Genomic DNA, 16,816 nt, shown 5'->3' on the forward strand with positions numbered 1-16,816 from the left:
CTGTGAGCATTCAGTCAGACAGGTCCATGTGGTAGCATGGCCGAGCGGTCTAAGGTGCTGGATTTAGGCTCCAGTCTCTCTGGAGGCGTGGGTTCAAATCCCACTGCTGCCATAATGATATTACTATGAAAACATCAGTCAGTGATGACAAAATGTTTTTCTCCACTAATAAGAAAAACAATAATAATAAAGACTTTTCTCCTCAATAGCTGATTGATATGATCCAGATGCATGAGCTAAAAATCAGCAGTGTCTAAGGTGCTGGATTAAGGTTCCAGTTTCTTTGGAGGCTTTGGATCAAAACCTACTGCCGCAATAATTATTTTTCCTAAGAAAAAATAAGTCATTGATGTCAAAGTGTTTTTCTTTACTAAACAGCAAATGAATAATAAAAAAATCCTTTCTCATTAATATTTTATGTCAATTGATGTACTTTTTTAACCTTCCAAAACATTTTGTAAATAACTTAAACACTTTTGGTATGACACTTCTTTTTAAGTATTTATTTAAAACAAAAAAAAAATGTTTGTACTGTAATCTGTGCTATATGGCCCAGATCTGTGAGCTAAGAGTGTTCATTTGGTACCATGGCCGAGTGGTCTAAGGCCACTAAGCTGCTAAAATAAAATATTGGTAGGTTAAAAAGTTCATCATCTGCCCTAGATTTTAAAACAGTTTATCATAATTTCAAGTCTTCTCAAAATGTAAAAATAATATGTAAAATTATAAACTATGAGCTATGGAGTCAAGGTAGAAATGTGGCTGAGCGGTCTAAGATGCTGCATTAAGGCTCCAGTCTGTTTGTAGGCATGAGTTCAAATTCCACTGCTGTCATAATTATTTTCAAGATAAAACGACTGTCATTGATGTCAAAGTGTTTTTCTCCACTAAACAGCAAGTCAATAATAAAAAATCCTTTCTAATTAATATTGTCTGCTAATTTTGTACCTTTTTTAAATTTTTGTATTTTAAACACTTTTAACATGACACTTCTTTTCAAGTATTGATTTATAACTACACAATTTTTTCTTGTAATCTTAACTATGTGATCCAGAACTCTGAGCTTTGAGTCAAAAGTATCCATGGGGTAGCAAGGGCGAGTGGTCTAAGGCACTGGATTTAGGTTCCAGTCTCTCTGGAGGCGTGGGTCTGAATCCCACTGCTTCCATAATGATTTTACTATGAAAATGTCAGTCAGTGATGGCAATGTGTTTTTCTCCACTAATAAGAAAATCAATAATAATAAAGTCCTTTCTCCTCAACACCTGATCAATATGATCCAGATGCATTAGCTAAAAATCAGCAGTGTCTAAGGTGCTGGATTAAAGTTCCAGATTCTTTGGAGGAATTGGTTCAAAACCTACTGCCGCCATAATTATTTTCCCTGAGAAAAAATAAGTAATTGATGTCAAAGTGTTTTTTCTCTACTAAACAGCAAATGAATAATAAAAATATCCTTTCTCATTGATATTTTATGTCAATTTATGTACTTTTTTTAACCTTCCAAAACGTTTTGTACATAATTTAAACACTTTTTGCATTACACTTTTTTTTAAATATTGATTTAAAAAAATGTTTTTACTGTAACCTGAGCTATATGACCCAGATCTGTGAGCTAAGAGTGTCCATGTGGTACCATGGCCGAGCAGACTAAGGCCACTAAGTTGCTAAAGTAAAATATTGGAAGGTTGAAAAGTTCATCATCTGTCCTAGATTTTAAAACAGTTTATCACAATTTCAAGAGTCTTCTCAAACTTTAAAAATAATATGTAAAATAATAAACTATGACCTTTAGAGCCAAAATAGATATGTGGTAGCATGGCCGAGCGGTCTAAGGCGCTGGATTAAGGCTCCAGTCTCTTTGGAGGCGTGGGTTCAAATCCCACTGCTGCCATAATTATTTTCAAGAGAAAATGACATTTATTGATGTCAAACTGTTTTACTCTACTAAACAGCAAATCAATAATAAAAAATCCTCACTCATTAATATTGTCTACTAATTTTGTACCTTTTTTATGCTTCCTTAACTTTTTGTATTTTAAATACTTGTAACATGACACTTCTTTTCAAGTATTGATTTAAAACAACACATTTTTTCCCTGTAATCTCAACTGTATGATCCAGAACTGTGAGCATTCAGTCAGACAGGTCCATGTGGTAGCATGGCCGAGCGGTCTAAGGTGCTGGATTTAGGCTCCAGTCTCTCTGGAGGCGTGGGTTCAAATCCCACTGCTGCCATAATGATATTACTATGAAAACATCAGTCAGTGATGACAAAATGTTTTTCTCCACTAATAAGAAAAACAATAATAATAAAGACTTTTCTCCTCAATAGCTGATTGATATGATCCAGATGCATGAGCTAAAAATCAGCAGTGTCTAAGGTGCTGGATTAAGGTTCCAGTTTCTTTGGAGGCTTTGGATCAAAACCTACTGCCGCAATAATTATTTTTCCTAAGAAAAAATAAGTCATTGATGTCAAAGTGTTTTTCTTTACTAAACAGCAAATGAATAATAAAAAAATCCTTTCTCATTAATATTTTATGTCAATTGATGTACTTTTTTAACCTTCCAAAACATTTTGTACATAACTTAAACACTTTTGGTATGACACTTCTTTTTAAGTATTTATTTAAAACAAAAAAAAAATGTTTGTACTGTAATCTGTGCTATATGGCCCAGATCTGTGAGCTAAGAGTGTTCATTTGGTACCATGGCCGAGTGGTCTAAGGCCACTAAGCTGCTAAAATAAAATATTGGTAGGTTAAAAAGTTCATCATCTGCCCTAGATTTTAAAACAGTTTATCATAATTTCAAGTCTTCTCAAAATGTAAAAATAATATGTAAAATTATAAACTATGAGCTATGGAGTCAAGGTAGAAATGTGGCTGAGCGGTCTAAGATGCTGCATTAAGGCTCCAGTCTGTTTGTAGGCATGAGTTCAAATTCCACTGCTGTCATAATTATTTTCAAGATAAAACGACTGTCATTGATGTCAAAGTGTTTTTCTCCACTAAACAGCAAGTCAATAATAAAAAATCCTTTCTAATTAATATTGTCTGCTAATTTTGTACCTTTTTTAAATTTTTGTATTTTAAACACTTTTAACATGACACTTCTTTTCAAGTATTGATTTATAACTACACAATTTTTTCTTGTAATCTTAACTATGTGATCCAGAACTCTGAGCTTTGAGTCAAAAGTATCCATGGGGTAGCAAGGGCGAGTGGTCTAAGGCACTGGATTTAGGTTCCAGTCTCTCTGGAGGCGTGGGTCTGAATCCCACTGCTTCCATAATGATTTTACTATGAAAATGTCAGTCAGTGATGGCAATGTGTTTTTCTCCACTAATAAGAAAATCAATAATAATAAAGTCCTTTCTCCTCAACACCTGATCAATATGATCCAGATGCATTAGCTAAAAATCAGCAGTGTCTAAGGTGCTGGATTAAAGTTCCAGATTCTTTGGAGGAATTGGTTCAAAACCTACTGCCGCCATAATTATTTTCCCTGAGAAAAAATAAGTAATTGATGTCAAAGTGTTTTTTCTCTACTAAACAGCAAATGAATAATAAAAATATCCTTTCTCATTGATATTTTATGTCAATTTATGTACTTTTTTTAACCTTCCAAAACGTTTTGTACATAATTTAAACACTTTTTGCATTACACTTTTTTTTAAATATTGATTTAAAAAAATGTTTTTACTGTAACCTGAGCTATATGACCCAGATCTGTGAGCTAAGAGTGTCCATGTGGTACCATGGCCGAGCAGACTAAGGCCACTAAGTTGCTAAAGTAAAATATTGGAAGGTTGAAAAGTTCATCATCTGTCCTAGATTTTAAAACAGTTTATCACAATTTCAAGAGTCTTCTCAAACTTTAAAAATAATATGTAAAATAATAAACTATGACCTTTGGAGCCAAAATAGATATGTGGTAGCATGGCCGAGCGGTCTAAGGCGCTGGATTAAGGCTCCAGTCTCTTTGGAGGCGTGGGTTCAAATCCCACTGCTGCCATAATTATTTTCAAGAGAAAATGACATTTATTGATGTCAAACTGTTTTACTCTACTAAACAGCAAATCAATAATAAAAAATCCTCACTCATTAATATTGTCTACTAATTTTGTACCTTTTTTATGCTTCCTTAACTTTTTGTATTTTAAATACTTGTAACATGACACTTCTTTTCAAGTATTGATTTAAAACAACACATTTTTTCCCTGTAATCTCAACTGTATGATCCAGAACTGTGAGCATTCGGTCAAACAGGTCCATGTGGTAGCATGGCCGAGCGGTCTAAGGCGCTGGATTTAGGCTCCAGTCTCTCTGGAGGCGTGGGTTCAAATCCCACTGCTGCCATAATGATTTTACTATGAAAACATCAGTCAGTGATGACAAAATGTTTTTCTCCACTAATAAGAAAAACAATAATAATAAAGACTTTTCTCCTCAATAGCTGATTGATATGATCCAGATGCATGAGCTAAAAATCAGCAGTGTCTAAGGTGCTGGATTAAGGTTCCAGTTTCTTTGGAGGCTTTGGATCAAAACCTACTGCCGCCATAATTATTTTTCCTAAGAAAAAATAAGTCATTGATGTCAAAGTGTTTTTCTTTACTAAACAGCAAATGAATAATAAAAAAATCCTTTCTCATTAATATTTTATGTCAATTGATATACTTTTTTAACCTTCCAAAACATTTTGTACATAACTTAAACACTTTTGGTATGACACTTCTTTTTAAGTATTTATTTAAAACAAAAAAAAATGTTTGTACTGTAATCTGTGCTATATGGCCCAGATCTGTGAGCTAAGAGTGTTCATTTGGTACCATGGCCGAGCGGTCTAAGGCCACTAAGCTGCTAAAATAAAATATTGGTAGGTTAAAAAGTTCATCATCTGCCCTAGATTTTAAAACAGTTTATCATAATTTCAAGAGTCTTCTCAAAATGTAAAAATAATATGTAAAATTATAAACTATGAGCTATGGAGTCAAGGTAGAAATGTGGCTGAGCGGTCTAAGATGCTGCATTAAGGCTCCAGTCTGTTTGGAGGCATGGGTTCAAATTCCACTGCTGTCATAATTATTTTCAAGATAAAACGACTGTCATTGATGTCAAAGTGTTTTTCTCCACTAAACAGCAACTCAATAATAAAAAATCCTTTCTAATTAATATTGTCTGCTAATTTTGTACCTTTTTTAAATTTTTGTATTTTAAACACTTTTAACATGACACTTCTTTTCAAGTATTGATTTATAACTACACAATTTTTTCTTGTAATCTTAACTATATGATCCAGAACTCTGAGCTTTGAGTCAAAAGTATCCATGGGGTAGCAAGGGTGAGTGGTCTAAGGCACTGGATTTAGGTTCCAGTCTCTCTGGAGGCGTGGGTCTGAATCCCACTGCTTCCATAATGATTTTACTATGAAAATGTCAGTCAGTAATGGCAATGTGTTTTTCTCCACTAATAAGAAAATCAATAATAATAAAGTCCTTTCTCCTCAACATCTGATCAATATGATCCAGATGCATTAGCTAAAAATCAGCAGTGTCTAAGGTGCTGGATTAAAGTTCCAGATTCTTTGGAGGAATTGGTTCAAAACCTACTGCCGCCATAATTATTTTCCCTGAGAAAAAATAAGTAATTGATGTCAAAGTGTTTTTTCTCTACTAAACAGCAAATGAATAATAAAAATATCCTTTCTCATTGATATTTTATGTCAATTTATGTACTTTTTTTAACCTTCCAAAACGTTTTGTACATAATTTAAACACTTTTTGCATTACACTTCTTTTTAAATATTGATTTAAAAAAATGTTTTTACTGTAACCTGAGCTATATGACCCAGATCTGTGAGCTAAGAGTGTCCATGTGGTACCATGGCCGAGCGGTCTAAGGCCACTAAGTTGCTAAAGTAAAATATTGGAAGGTTGAAAAGTTCATCATCTGTCCTAGATTTTAAAACAGTTTATCACAATTTCAAGAGTCTTCTCAAACTTTAAAAATAATATGTAAAATAATAAACTATGACCTTTGGAGCCAAAATAGATATGTGGTAGCATGGCCGAGCGGTCTAAGGCGCTGGATTAAGGCTCCAGTCTCTTTGGAGGCGTGGGTTCAAATCCCACTGCTGCCATAATTATTTTCAAGAGAAAATGACATTTATTGATGTCAAACTGTTTTACTCTACTAAACAGCAAATCAATAATAAAAAATCCTTACTCATTAATATTGTCTACTAATTTTGTACCTTTTTTATGCTTCCTTAACTTTTTGTATTTTAAATACTTGTAACATGACACTTCTTTTCAAGTATTGATTTAAAACAACACATTTTTTCCCTGTAATCTCAACTGTATGATCCAGAACTGTGAGCATTCGGTCAAACAGGTCCTTGTGGTAGCATGGCCGAGCGGTCTAAGGCGCTGGATTTAGGCTCCAGTCTCTCTGGAGGCGTGGGTTCAAATCCCACTGCTGCCATAATGATTTTACTATGAAAACATCAGTCAGTGATGACAAAATGTTTTTCTCCACTAATAAGAAAAACAATAATAATAAAGACTTTTCTCCTCAATAGCTGATTGATATGATCCAGATGCATGAGCTAAAAATCAGCAGTGTCTAAGGTGCTGGATTAAGGTTCCAGTTTCTTTGGAGGCTTTGGATCAAAACATACTGCCGCCATAATTATTTTTCCTAAGAAAAAATAAGTCATTGATGTCAAAGTGTTTTTCTTTACTAAACAGCAAATGAATAATAAAAAAATCCTTTCTCATTAATATTTTATGTCAATTGATGTACTTTTTTAACCTTCCAAAACATTTTGTACATAATTTAAACACTTTTGGTATGACACTTCTTTTTAAGTATTTATTTAAAACAAAAAAAATGTTTGTACTGTAATCTGTGCTATATGGCCCAGATCTGTGAGCTAAGAGTGTTCATTTGGTACCATGGCCGAGCGGTCTAAGGCCACTAAGCTGCTAAAATAAAATATTGGTAGGTTAAAAAGTTCATCATCTGCCCTAGATTTTAAAACAGTTTATCATAATTTCAAGAGTCTTCTCAAAATGTAAAAATAATATGTAAAATTATAAACTATGAGCTATGGAGTCAAGGTAGAAATGTGGCTGAGCGGTCTAAGATGCTGCATTAAGGCTCCAGTCTATTTGGAGGCATGGGTTCAAATTCCACTGCTGTCATAATTATTTTCAAGATAAAACGACTGTCATTGATGTCAAAGTGTTTTTCTCCACTAAACAGCAAGTCAATAATAAAAAATCCTTTCTAATTAATATTGTCTGCTAATTTTGTACCTTTTTTAAATTTTTGTATTTTAAACACTTTTAACATGACACTTCTTTTCAAGTATTGATTTATAACTACACAATTTTTTCTTGTAATCTTAACTATATGATCCATAACTCTGAGCTTTGAGTCAAAAGTATCCATGGGGTAGCAAGGGCGAGTGGTCTAATGCACTGGATTTAGGTTCCAGTCTCTCTGGAGGCGTGGGTCTGAATCCCACTGCTTCCATAATGATTTTACTATGAAAATGTCAGTCAGTGATGGCAATGTGTTTTTCTCCACTAATAAGAAAATCAATAATAATAAAGTCCTTTCTCCTCAACATCTGATCAATATGATCCAGATGCATTAGCTAAAAATCAGCAGTGTCTAAGGTGCTGGATTAAAGTTCCAGATTCTTTGGAGGAATTGGTTCAAAACCTACTGCCGCCATAATTATTTTCCCTGAGAAAAAATAAGTAATTGATGTCAAAGTGTTTTTTCTCTACTAAACAGCAAATGAATAATAAAAATATCCTTTCTCATTGATATTTTATGTCAATTTATGTACTTTTTTTTAACCTTCCAAAACGTTTTGTACATAATTTAAACACTTTTTGCATTACACTTCTTTTTAAATATTGATTTAAAAAAATGTTTTTACTGTAACCTGAGCTATATGACCCAGATCTGTGAGCTAAGAGTGTCCATGTGGTACCATGGCCGAGCGGACTAAGGCCACTAAGTTGCTAAAGTAAAATATTGGAAGGTTGAAAAGTTCATCATCTGTCCTAGATTTTAAAACAGTTTATCACAATTTCAAGAGTCTTCTCAAACTTTAAAAATAATATGTAAAATAATAAACTATGACATTTGGAGCCAAAACAGATATGTGGGAGCATGGCCGAGCGGTCTAAGGCGCTGGATTAAGGCTCCAGTCTCTTTGGAGGCGTGGGTTCAAATCCCACTTCTGCCATAATTATTTTCAAGAGAAAATGACATTTATTGATGTCAAACTGTTTTACTCTACTAAACAGCAAATCAATAATAAAAAATCCTTACTCATTAATATTGTCTACTAATTTTGTACCTTTTTTATGCTTCCTTAACTTTTTGTATTTTAAATACTTGTAACATGACACTTCTTTTCAAGTATTGATTTAAAACAACACATTTTTTCCCTGTAATCTCAACTGTATGATCCAGAACTGTGAGCATTCGGTCAAACAGTTCCATGTGGTAGCATGGCCGAGCAGTCTAAGGCGCTGGATTTAGGCTCCAGTCTCTCTGGAGGCGTGGGTTCAAATCCCACTGCTGCCATAATGATTTTACTATGAAAACATCAGTCAGTGATGACAAAATGTTTTTCTCCACTAATAAGAAAAACAATAATAATAAAGACTTTTCTCCTCAATAGCTGATTGATATGATCCAGATGCATGAGCTAAAAATCAGCAGTGTCTAAGGTGCTGGATTAAGGTTCCAGTTTCTTTGGAGGCTTTGGATCAAAACCTACTGCCGCCATAATTATTTTTCCTAAGAAAAAATAAGTCATTGATGTCAAAGTGTTTTTCTTCACTAAACAGCAAATGAATAATAAAAAAATCCTTTCTCATTAATATTTTATGTCAATTGATGTACTTTTTTAACCTTCCAAAACATTTTGTACATAACTTAAACACTTTTGGTATGACACTTCTTTTTAAGTATTTATTTAAAACAAAAAAAAATGTTTGTACTGTAATCTGTGCTATATGGCCCAGATCTGTGAGCTAAGAGTGTTCATTTGGTACCATGGCCGAGCGGTCTAAGGCCACTAAGCTGCTAAAATAAAATATTGGTAGGTTAAAAAGTTCATCATCTGCCCTAGATTTTAAAACAGTTTATCATAATTTCAAGAGTCTTCTCAAAATGTAAAAATAATATATAAAATTATAAACTATGAGCTATGGAGACAAGGTAGAAATGTGGCTGAGCGGTCTAAGATGCTGCATTAAGGCTCCAGTCTGTTTTGAGGCATGGGTTCAAATTCCACTGCTGTCATAATTATTTTCAAGATAAAACGACTGTCATTGATGTCAAAGTGTTTTTCTCCACTAAAAAGCAAGTCAATAATAAAAAATCCTTTCTAATTAATATTGTCTGCTAATTTTGTACCTTTTTTAAATTTTTGTATTTTAAACACTTTTAACATGACACTTCTTTTCAAGTATTGATTTATAACTACACAATTTTTTCTTGTAATCTTAACTATATGATCCAGAACTCTGAGCTTTGAGTCAAAAGTATCCATGGGGTAGCAAGGGTGAGTGGTCTAAGGCACTGGATTTAGGTTCCAGTCTCTCTGGAGGCGTGAGTCTGAATCCCACTGCTTCCATAATGATTTTACTATGAAAATGTCAGTCAGTGATGGCAATGTGTTTTTCTCCACTAATAAGAAAATCAATAATAATAAAGTCCTTTCTCCTCAACATCTGATCAATATGATCCAGATGCATTAGCTAAAAATCAGCAGTGTCTAAGGTGCTGGATTAAAGTTCCAGATTCTTTGGAGGAATTGGTTCAAAACCTACTGCCGCCATAATTATTTTCCCTGAGAAAAAATAAGTAATTGATGTCAAAGTGTTTTTTCTCTACTAAACAGCAAATGAATAATAAAAATATCCTTTCTCATTGATATTTTATGTCAATTTATGTACTTTTTTTTAACCTTCCAAAACGTTTTGTACATAATTTAAACACTTTTTGCATTACACTTCTTTTTAAATATTGATTTAAAAAAATGTTTTTACTGTAACCTGAGCTATATGACCCAGATCTGTGAGCTAAGAGTGGCCATGTGGTACCATGGCCGAGCGGTCTAAGGCCACTAAGCTGCTAAAATAAAATATTGGTAGGTTAAAAAGTTCATCATCTGCCCTAGATTTTAAAACAGTTTATCATAATTTCAAGAGTCTTCTCAAAATGTAAAAATAATATGTAAAATTATAAACTATGAGCTATGGAGTCAAGGTAGAAATGTGGCTGAGCGGTCTAAGATGCTGCATTAAGGCTCCAGTCTGTTTGGAGGCATGGGTTCAAATTCCACTGCTGTCATAATTATTTTCAAGATAAAACGACTGTCATTGATGTCAAAGTGTTTTTCTCCACTAAACAGCAAGTCAATAATAAAAAATCCTTTCTAATTAATATTGTCTGCTAATTTTGTACCTTTTTTAAATTTTTGTATTTTAAACACTTTTAACATGACACTTCTTTTCAAGTATTGATTTATAACTACACAATTTTTTCTTGTAATCTTAACTATATGATCCATAACTCTGAGCTTTGAGTCAAAAGTATCCATGGGGTAGCAAGGGCGAGTGGTCTAAGGCACTGGATTTAGGTTCCAGTCTCTCTGGAGGCGTGGGTCTGAATCCCACTGCTTCCATAATGATTTTACTATGAAAATGTCAGTCAGTGATGGCAATGTGTTTTTCTCCACTAATAAGAAAATCAATAATAATAAAGTCCTTTCTCCTCAACATCTGATCAATATGATCCAGATGCATTAGCTAAAAATCAGCAGTGTCTAAGGTGCTGGATTAAAGTTCCAGATTCTTTGGAGGAATTGGTTCAAAACCTACTGCTGCCATAATTATTTTCCCTGAGAAAAAATAAGTCATTGATGTCAAAGTGTTTTTTCTCTACTAAACAGCAAATGAATAATAAAAATATCCTTTCTCATTGATATTTTATGTCAATTTATGTACTTTTTTAACCTTCCAAAACGTTTTGTACATAATTTAAACACTTTTTGCATTACACTTCTTTTTAAATATTGATTTAAAAAAATGTTTTTACTGTAACCTGAGCTACATGACCCAGATCTGTGAGCTAAGAGTGTCCATGTGGTACCATGGCCGAGCGGTCTAAGGCCACTAAGTTGCTAAAGTAAAATATTGGAAGGTTGAAAAGTTCATCATCTGTCCTAGATTTTAAAACAGTTTATCACAATTTCAAGAGTCTTCTCAAACTTTAAAAATAATATGTAAAATAATAAACTATGACCTTTGGAGCCAAAATAGATATGTGGTAGCATGGCCGAGCGGTCTAAGGCGCTGGATTAAAGCTCCAGTCTCTTTGGAGGCGTGGGTTCAAATCCCACTGCTGCCATAATTATTTTCAAGAGAAAATGACATTTATTGATGTCAAACTGTTTTACTCTACTAAACAGCAAATCAATAATAAAAAATCCTTACTCATTAATATTGTCTACTAATTTTGTACCTTTTTTATGCTTCCTTAACTTTTTGTATTTTAAATACTTGTAACATGACACTTCTTTTCAAGTATTGATTTAAAACAACACATTTTTTCCTGTAATCTCAACTGTATGATCCAGAACTGTGAGCATTCAGTCAGACAGGTCCATGTGGTAGCATGGCCGAGCGGTCTAAGGTGCTGGATTTAGGCTCCAGTCTCTCTGGAGGCGTGGGTTCAAATCCCACTGCTGCCATAATGATATTACTATGAAAACATCAGTCAGTGATGACAAAATGTTTTTCTCCACTAATAAGAAAAACAATAATAATAAAGACTTTTCTCCTCAATAGCTGATTGATATGATCCAGATGCATGAGCTAAAAATCAGCAGTGTCTAAGGTGCTGGATTAAGGTTCCAGTTTCTTTGGAGGCTTTGGATCAAAACCTACTGCCGCAATAATTATTTTTCCTAAGAAAAAATAAGTCATTGATGTCAAAGTGTTTTTCTTTACTAAACAGCAAATGAATAATAAAAAAATCCTTTCTCATTAATATTTTATGTCAATTGATGTACTTTTTTAACCTTCCAAAACATTTTGTACATAACTTAAACACTTTTGGTATGACACTTCTTTTTAAGTATTTATTTAAAACAAAAAGAAATGTTTGTACTGTAATCTGTGCTATATGGCCCAGATCTGTGAGCTAAGAGTGTTCATTTGGTACCATGGCCGAGTGGTCTAAGGCCACTAAGCTGCTAAAATAAAATATTGGTAGGTTAAAAAGTTCATCATCTGCCCTAGATTTTAAAACAGTTTATCATAATTTCAAGTCTTCTCAAAATGTAAAAATAATATGTAAAATTATAAACTATGAGCTACGGAGTCAAGGTAGAAATGTGGCTGAGCGGTCTAAGATGCTGCATTAAGGTTCCAGTCTGTTTGTAGGCATGAGTTCAAATTCCACTGCTGTCATAATTATTTTCAAGATAAAACGACTGTCATTGATGTCAAAGTGTTTTTCTCCACTAAACAGCAAGTCAATAATAAAAAATCCTTTCTAATTAATATTGTCTGCTAATTTTGTACCTTTTTTAAATTTTTGTATTTTAAACACTTTTAACATGACACTTCTTTTCAAGTATTGATTTATAACTACACAATTTTTTCTTGTAATCTTAACTATGTGATCCAGAACTCTGAGCTTTGAGTCAAAAGTATCCATGGGGTAGCAAGGGCGAGTGGTCTAAGGCACTGGATTTAGGTTCCAGTCTCTCTGGAGGCGTGGGTCTGAATCCCACTGCTTCCATAATGATTTTACTATGAAAATGTCAGTCAGTGATGGCAATGTGTTTTTCTCCACTAATAAGAAAATCAATAATAATAAAGTCCTTTCTCCTCAACACCTGATCAATATGATCCAGATGCATTAGCTAAAAATCAGCAGTGTCTAAGGTGCTGGATTAAAGTTCCAGATTCTTTGGAGGAATTGGTTCAAAACCTACTGCCGCCATAATTATTTTCCCTGAGAAAAAATAAGTAATTGATGTCAAAGTGTTTTTTCTCTACTAAACAGCAAATGAATAATAAAAATATCCTTTCTCATTGATATTTTATGTCAATTTATGTACTTTTTTTAACCTTCCAAAACGTTTTGTACATAATTTAAACACTTTTTGCATTACACTTTTTTTTAAATATTGATTTAAAAAAATGTTTTTACTGTAACCTGAGCTATATGACCCAGATCTGTGAGCTAAGAGTGTCCATGTGGTACCATGGCCGAGCAGACTAAGGCCACTAAGTTGCTAAAGTAAAATATTGGAAGGTTGAAAAGTTCATCATCTGTCCTAGATTTTAAAACAGTTTATCACAATTTCAAGAGTCTTCTCAAACTTTAAAAATAATATGTAAAATAATAAACTATGACCTTTGGAGCCAAAATAGATATGTGGTAGCATGGCCGAGCGGTCTAAGGCGCTGGATTAAGGCTCCAGTCTCTTTGGAGGCGTGGGTTCAAATCCCACTGCTGCCATAATTATTTTCAAGAGAAAATGACATTTATTGATGTCAAACTGTTTTACTCTACTAAACAGCAAATCAATAATAAAAAATCCTCACTCATTAATATTGTCTACTAATTTTGTACCTTTTTTATGCTTCCTTAACTTTTTGTATTTTAAATACTTGTAACATGACACTTCTTTTCAAGTATTGATTTAAAACAACACATTTTTTCCCTGTAATCTCAACTGTATGATCCAGAACTGTGAGCATTCGGTCAAACAGGTCCATGTGGTAGCATGGCCGAGCGGTCTAAGGCGCTGGATTTAGGCTCCAGTCTCTCTGGAGGCGTGGGTTCAAATCCCACTGCTGCCATAATGATTTTACTATGAAAACATCAGTCAGTGATGACAAAATGTTTTTCTCCACTAATAAGAAAAACAATAATAATAAAGACTTTTCTCCTCAATAGCTGATTGATATGATCCAGATGCATGAGCTAAAAATCAGCAGTGTCTAAGGTGCTGGATTAAGGTTCCAGTTTCTTTGGAGGCTTTGGATCAAAACCTACTGCCGCCATAATTATTTTTCCTAAGAAAAAATAAGTAATTGATGTCAAAGTGTTTTTCTTTACTAAACAGCAAATGAATAATAAAAAAATCCTTTCTCATTAATATTTTATGTCAATTGATGTACTTTTTTAACCTTCCAAAACATGTTGTACATAACTTAAACACTTTTGGTGTGACACTTCTTTTTAAGTATTTATTTAAAACAAAAAAAAATGTTTGTACTGTAATCTGTGCTATATAGCCCAGATCTGTGAGCTAAGAGTGTTCATTTGGTACCATGGCCGAGCGGTCTAAGGCCACTAAGCTGCTAAAATAAAATATTGGTAGGTTAAAAAGTTCATCATCTGCCCTAGATTTTAAAACAGTTTATCATAATTTCAAGAGTCTTCTCAAAATGTAAAAATAATATGTAAAATTATAAACTATGAGCTATGGAGTCAAGGTAGAAATGTGGCTGAGCGGTCTAAGATGCTGCATTAAGGCTCCAGTCTGTTTGGAGGCATGGGTTCAAATTCCACTGCTGTCATAATTATTTTCAAGATAAAACGACTGTCATTGATGTCAAAGTGTTTTTCTCCACTAAACAGCTAGTCAATAATAAAAAATCCTTTCTAATTAATATTGTCTGCTAATTTTGTACCTTTTTTAAATTTTTGTATTTTAAACACTTTTAACATGACACTTCTTTTCAAGTATTGATTTATAACTACACATTTTTTTCTTGTAATCTTAACTATATGATCAAGAACTCTGAGCTTTGAGTCAAAAGTATCCATGGGGTAGCAAGGGCGAGTGGTCTAAGGCACTGGATTTAGGTTCCAGTCTCTCTGGAGGCGTGGGTCTGAATCCCACTGCTTCCATAATGATTTTACTATGAAAATGTCAGTCAGTGATGGCAATGTGTTTTTCTCCACTAATAAGAAAATCAATAATAATAAAGTCCTTTCTCCTCAACATCTGATCAATATGATCCAGATGCATTAGCTAAAAATCAGCAGTGTCTAAGGTGCTGGATTAAAGTTCCAGATTCTTTGGAGGAATTGGTTCAAAACCTACTGCCGCCATAATTATTTTCCCTGAGAAAAAATAAGTAATTGATGTCAAAGTGTTTTTTCTCTACTAAACAGCAAATGAATAATAAAAATATCCTTTCTCATTGATATTTTATGTCAATTTATGGACTTTTTTTTAACCTTCCAAAACGTTTTGTACATAATTTAAACACTTTTTGCATTACACTTTTTTTTAAATATTGATTTAAAAAAAATGTTTTTACTGTAACCTGAGCTATATGACCCAGATCTGTGAGCTAAGAGTGTCCATGTGGTACCATGGCCGAGCGGACTAAGGCCACTAAGTTGCTAAAGTAAAATATTGGAAGGTTGAAAAGTTCATCATCTATCCTAGATTTTAAAACAGTTTATCACAATTTCAAGAGTCTTCTCAAACTTTAAAAATAATATGTAAAATAATAAACTATGACCTTTGGAGCCAAAATAGATATGTGGTAGCATGGCCGAGCGGTCTAAGGCGCTGGATTAAGGCTCCAGTCTCTTTGGAGGCGTGGGTTCAAATCCCACTGCTGCCATAATTATTTTCAAGAGAAAATGACATTTATTGATGTCAAACTGTTTTACTCTACTAAACAGCAAATCAATAATAAAAAATCCTTACTCATTAATATTGTCTACTAATTTTGTACCTTTATTATGCTTCCTTAACTTTTTGTATTTTAAATACTTGTAACATGACACTTCTTTTCAAGTATTGATTTAAAACAACACATTTTTTCCCTGTAATCTCAACTGTATGATTCAGAACTGTGAGCATTCGGTCAAACAGGTCCATGTGGTAGCATGGCCGAGCGGTCTAAGGCGCTGGATTTAGGCTCCAGTCTCTCTGGAGGCGTGGGTTCAAATCCCACTGCTGCCATAATGATTTTACTATGAAAACATCAGTCAGTGATGACAAAATGTTTTTCTCCACTAATAAGAAAAACAATAATAATAAAGACTTTTCTCCTCAATAGCTGATTGATATGATCCAGATGCATGAGCTAAAAATCAGCAGTGTCTAAGGTGCTGGATTAAGGTTCCAGTTTCTTTGGAGGCTTTGGATCAAAACCTACTGCCGCCATAATTATTTTTCCTAAGAAAAAATAAGTCATTGATGTCAAAGTGTTTTTCTTTACTAAACAGCAAATGAATAATAAAAAAATCCTTTCTCATTAATATTTTATGTCAATTGATGTACTTTTTTAACCTTCCAAAACATTTTGTACATAATTTAAACACTTTTGGTATGACACTTCTTTTTAAGTATTTATTTAAAACAAAAAAAAAATGTTTGTACTGTAATCTGTGCTATATGGCCCAGATCTGTGAGCTAAGAGTGTTCATTTGGTACCATGGCCGAGCGGTCTAAGGCCACTAAGCTGCTAAAATAAAATATTGGTAGGTTAAAAAGTTCATCATCTGCCCTAGATTTTAAAACAGTTTATCATAATTTCAAGAGTCTTCTCTAAATGTAAAAATAATATGTAAAATTATAAACTATGAGCTATGGAGTCAAGGTAGAAATGTGGCTGAGCGGTCTAAGATGCTGCATTAAGGCTCCAGTCTGTTTGTAGGCATGGGTTCAAATTCCACTGCTGTCATAATTATTTTCAAGATAAAACGACTGTCATTGATGTCAAAGT

General features: G+C 33.5%; 15 non-coding genes across 15 annotated transcripts; all 15 read left to right on the forward strand.

Moving 5' to 3' along the window:
* Positions 1-30: 30 nt before the first annotated feature.
* TRNAL-UAG (transfer RNA leucine (anticodon UAG)) lies at positions 31-112 on the forward strand. Its single transcript has one exon. It is a non-coding gene; the product is annotated as a tRNA-Leu (tRNA).
* Positions 113-1,812: 1,700 nt separating this feature from the next.
* On the forward strand, positions 1,813-1,894 carry TRNAL-AAG (transfer RNA leucine (anticodon AAG)). Its single transcript has one exon. It is a non-coding gene; the product is annotated as a tRNA-Leu (tRNA).
* Positions 1,895-2,156: 262 nt separating this feature from the next.
* On the forward strand, positions 2,157-2,238 carry TRNAL-UAG (transfer RNA leucine (anticodon UAG)). The gene has a single exon. It is a non-coding gene; the product is annotated as a tRNA-Leu (tRNA).
* A 1,700-nt stretch (positions 2,239-3,938) lies between these two features.
* On the forward strand, positions 3,939-4,020 carry TRNAL-AAG (transfer RNA leucine (anticodon AAG)). Its single transcript has one exon. It is a non-coding gene; the product is annotated as a tRNA-Leu (tRNA).
* A 262-nt stretch (positions 4,021-4,282) lies between these two features.
* Positions 4,283-4,364, forward strand: TRNAL-UAG (transfer RNA leucine (anticodon UAG)). The gene has a single exon. It is a non-coding gene; the product is annotated as a tRNA-Leu (tRNA).
* A 1,701-nt stretch (positions 4,365-6,065) lies between these two features.
* On the forward strand, positions 6,066-6,147 carry TRNAL-AAG (transfer RNA leucine (anticodon AAG)). Its single transcript has one exon. It is a non-coding gene; the product is annotated as a tRNA-Leu (tRNA).
* Positions 6,148-6,409: 262 nt separating this feature from the next.
* Positions 6,410-6,491, forward strand: TRNAL-UAG (transfer RNA leucine (anticodon UAG)). The gene has a single exon. It is a non-coding gene; the product is annotated as a tRNA-Leu (tRNA).
* Positions 6,492-8,192: 1,701 nt separating this feature from the next.
* Positions 8,193-8,274, forward strand: TRNAL-AAG (transfer RNA leucine (anticodon AAG)). Its single transcript has one exon. It is a non-coding gene; the product is annotated as a tRNA-Leu (tRNA).
* Positions 8,275-8,536: 262 nt separating this feature from the next.
* Positions 8,537-8,618, forward strand: TRNAL-UAG (transfer RNA leucine (anticodon UAG)). Its single transcript has one exon. It is a non-coding gene; the product is annotated as a tRNA-Leu (tRNA).
* Positions 8,619-11,371: 2,753 nt separating this feature from the next.
* Positions 11,372-11,453, forward strand: TRNAF-AAA (transfer RNA phenylalanine (anticodon AAA)). The gene has a single exon. It is a non-coding gene; the product is annotated as a tRNA-Phe (tRNA).
* A 261-nt stretch (positions 11,454-11,714) lies between these two features.
* TRNAL-UAG (transfer RNA leucine (anticodon UAG)) lies at positions 11,715-11,796 on the forward strand. Its single transcript has one exon. It is a non-coding gene; the product is annotated as a tRNA-Leu (tRNA).
* A 1,699-nt stretch (positions 11,797-13,495) lies between these two features.
* TRNAL-AAG (transfer RNA leucine (anticodon AAG)) lies at positions 13,496-13,577 on the forward strand. The gene has a single exon. It is a non-coding gene; the product is annotated as a tRNA-Leu (tRNA).
* A 262-nt stretch (positions 13,578-13,839) lies between these two features.
* Positions 13,840-13,921, forward strand: TRNAL-UAG (transfer RNA leucine (anticodon UAG)). Its single transcript has one exon. It is a non-coding gene; the product is annotated as a tRNA-Leu (tRNA).
* A 1,703-nt stretch (positions 13,922-15,624) lies between these two features.
* On the forward strand, positions 15,625-15,706 carry TRNAL-AAG (transfer RNA leucine (anticodon AAG)). Its single transcript has one exon. It is a non-coding gene; the product is annotated as a tRNA-Leu (tRNA).
* Positions 15,707-15,968: 262 nt separating this feature from the next.
* TRNAL-UAG (transfer RNA leucine (anticodon UAG)) lies at positions 15,969-16,050 on the forward strand. The gene has a single exon. It is a non-coding gene; the product is annotated as a tRNA-Leu (tRNA).
* The last annotated feature ends 766 nt before the right edge of the window (positions 16,051-16,816 follow it).

Source organism: Pseudophryne corroboree, chromosome 3 (genome assembly GCF_028390025.1).
Source record: "Pseudophryne corroboree isolate aPseCor3 chromosome 3, aPseCor3.hap2, whole genome shotgun sequence".
Classification (NCBI taxonomy): domain Eukaryota; kingdom Metazoa; phylum Chordata; class Amphibia; order Anura; family Myobatrachidae; genus Pseudophryne; species Pseudophryne corroboree.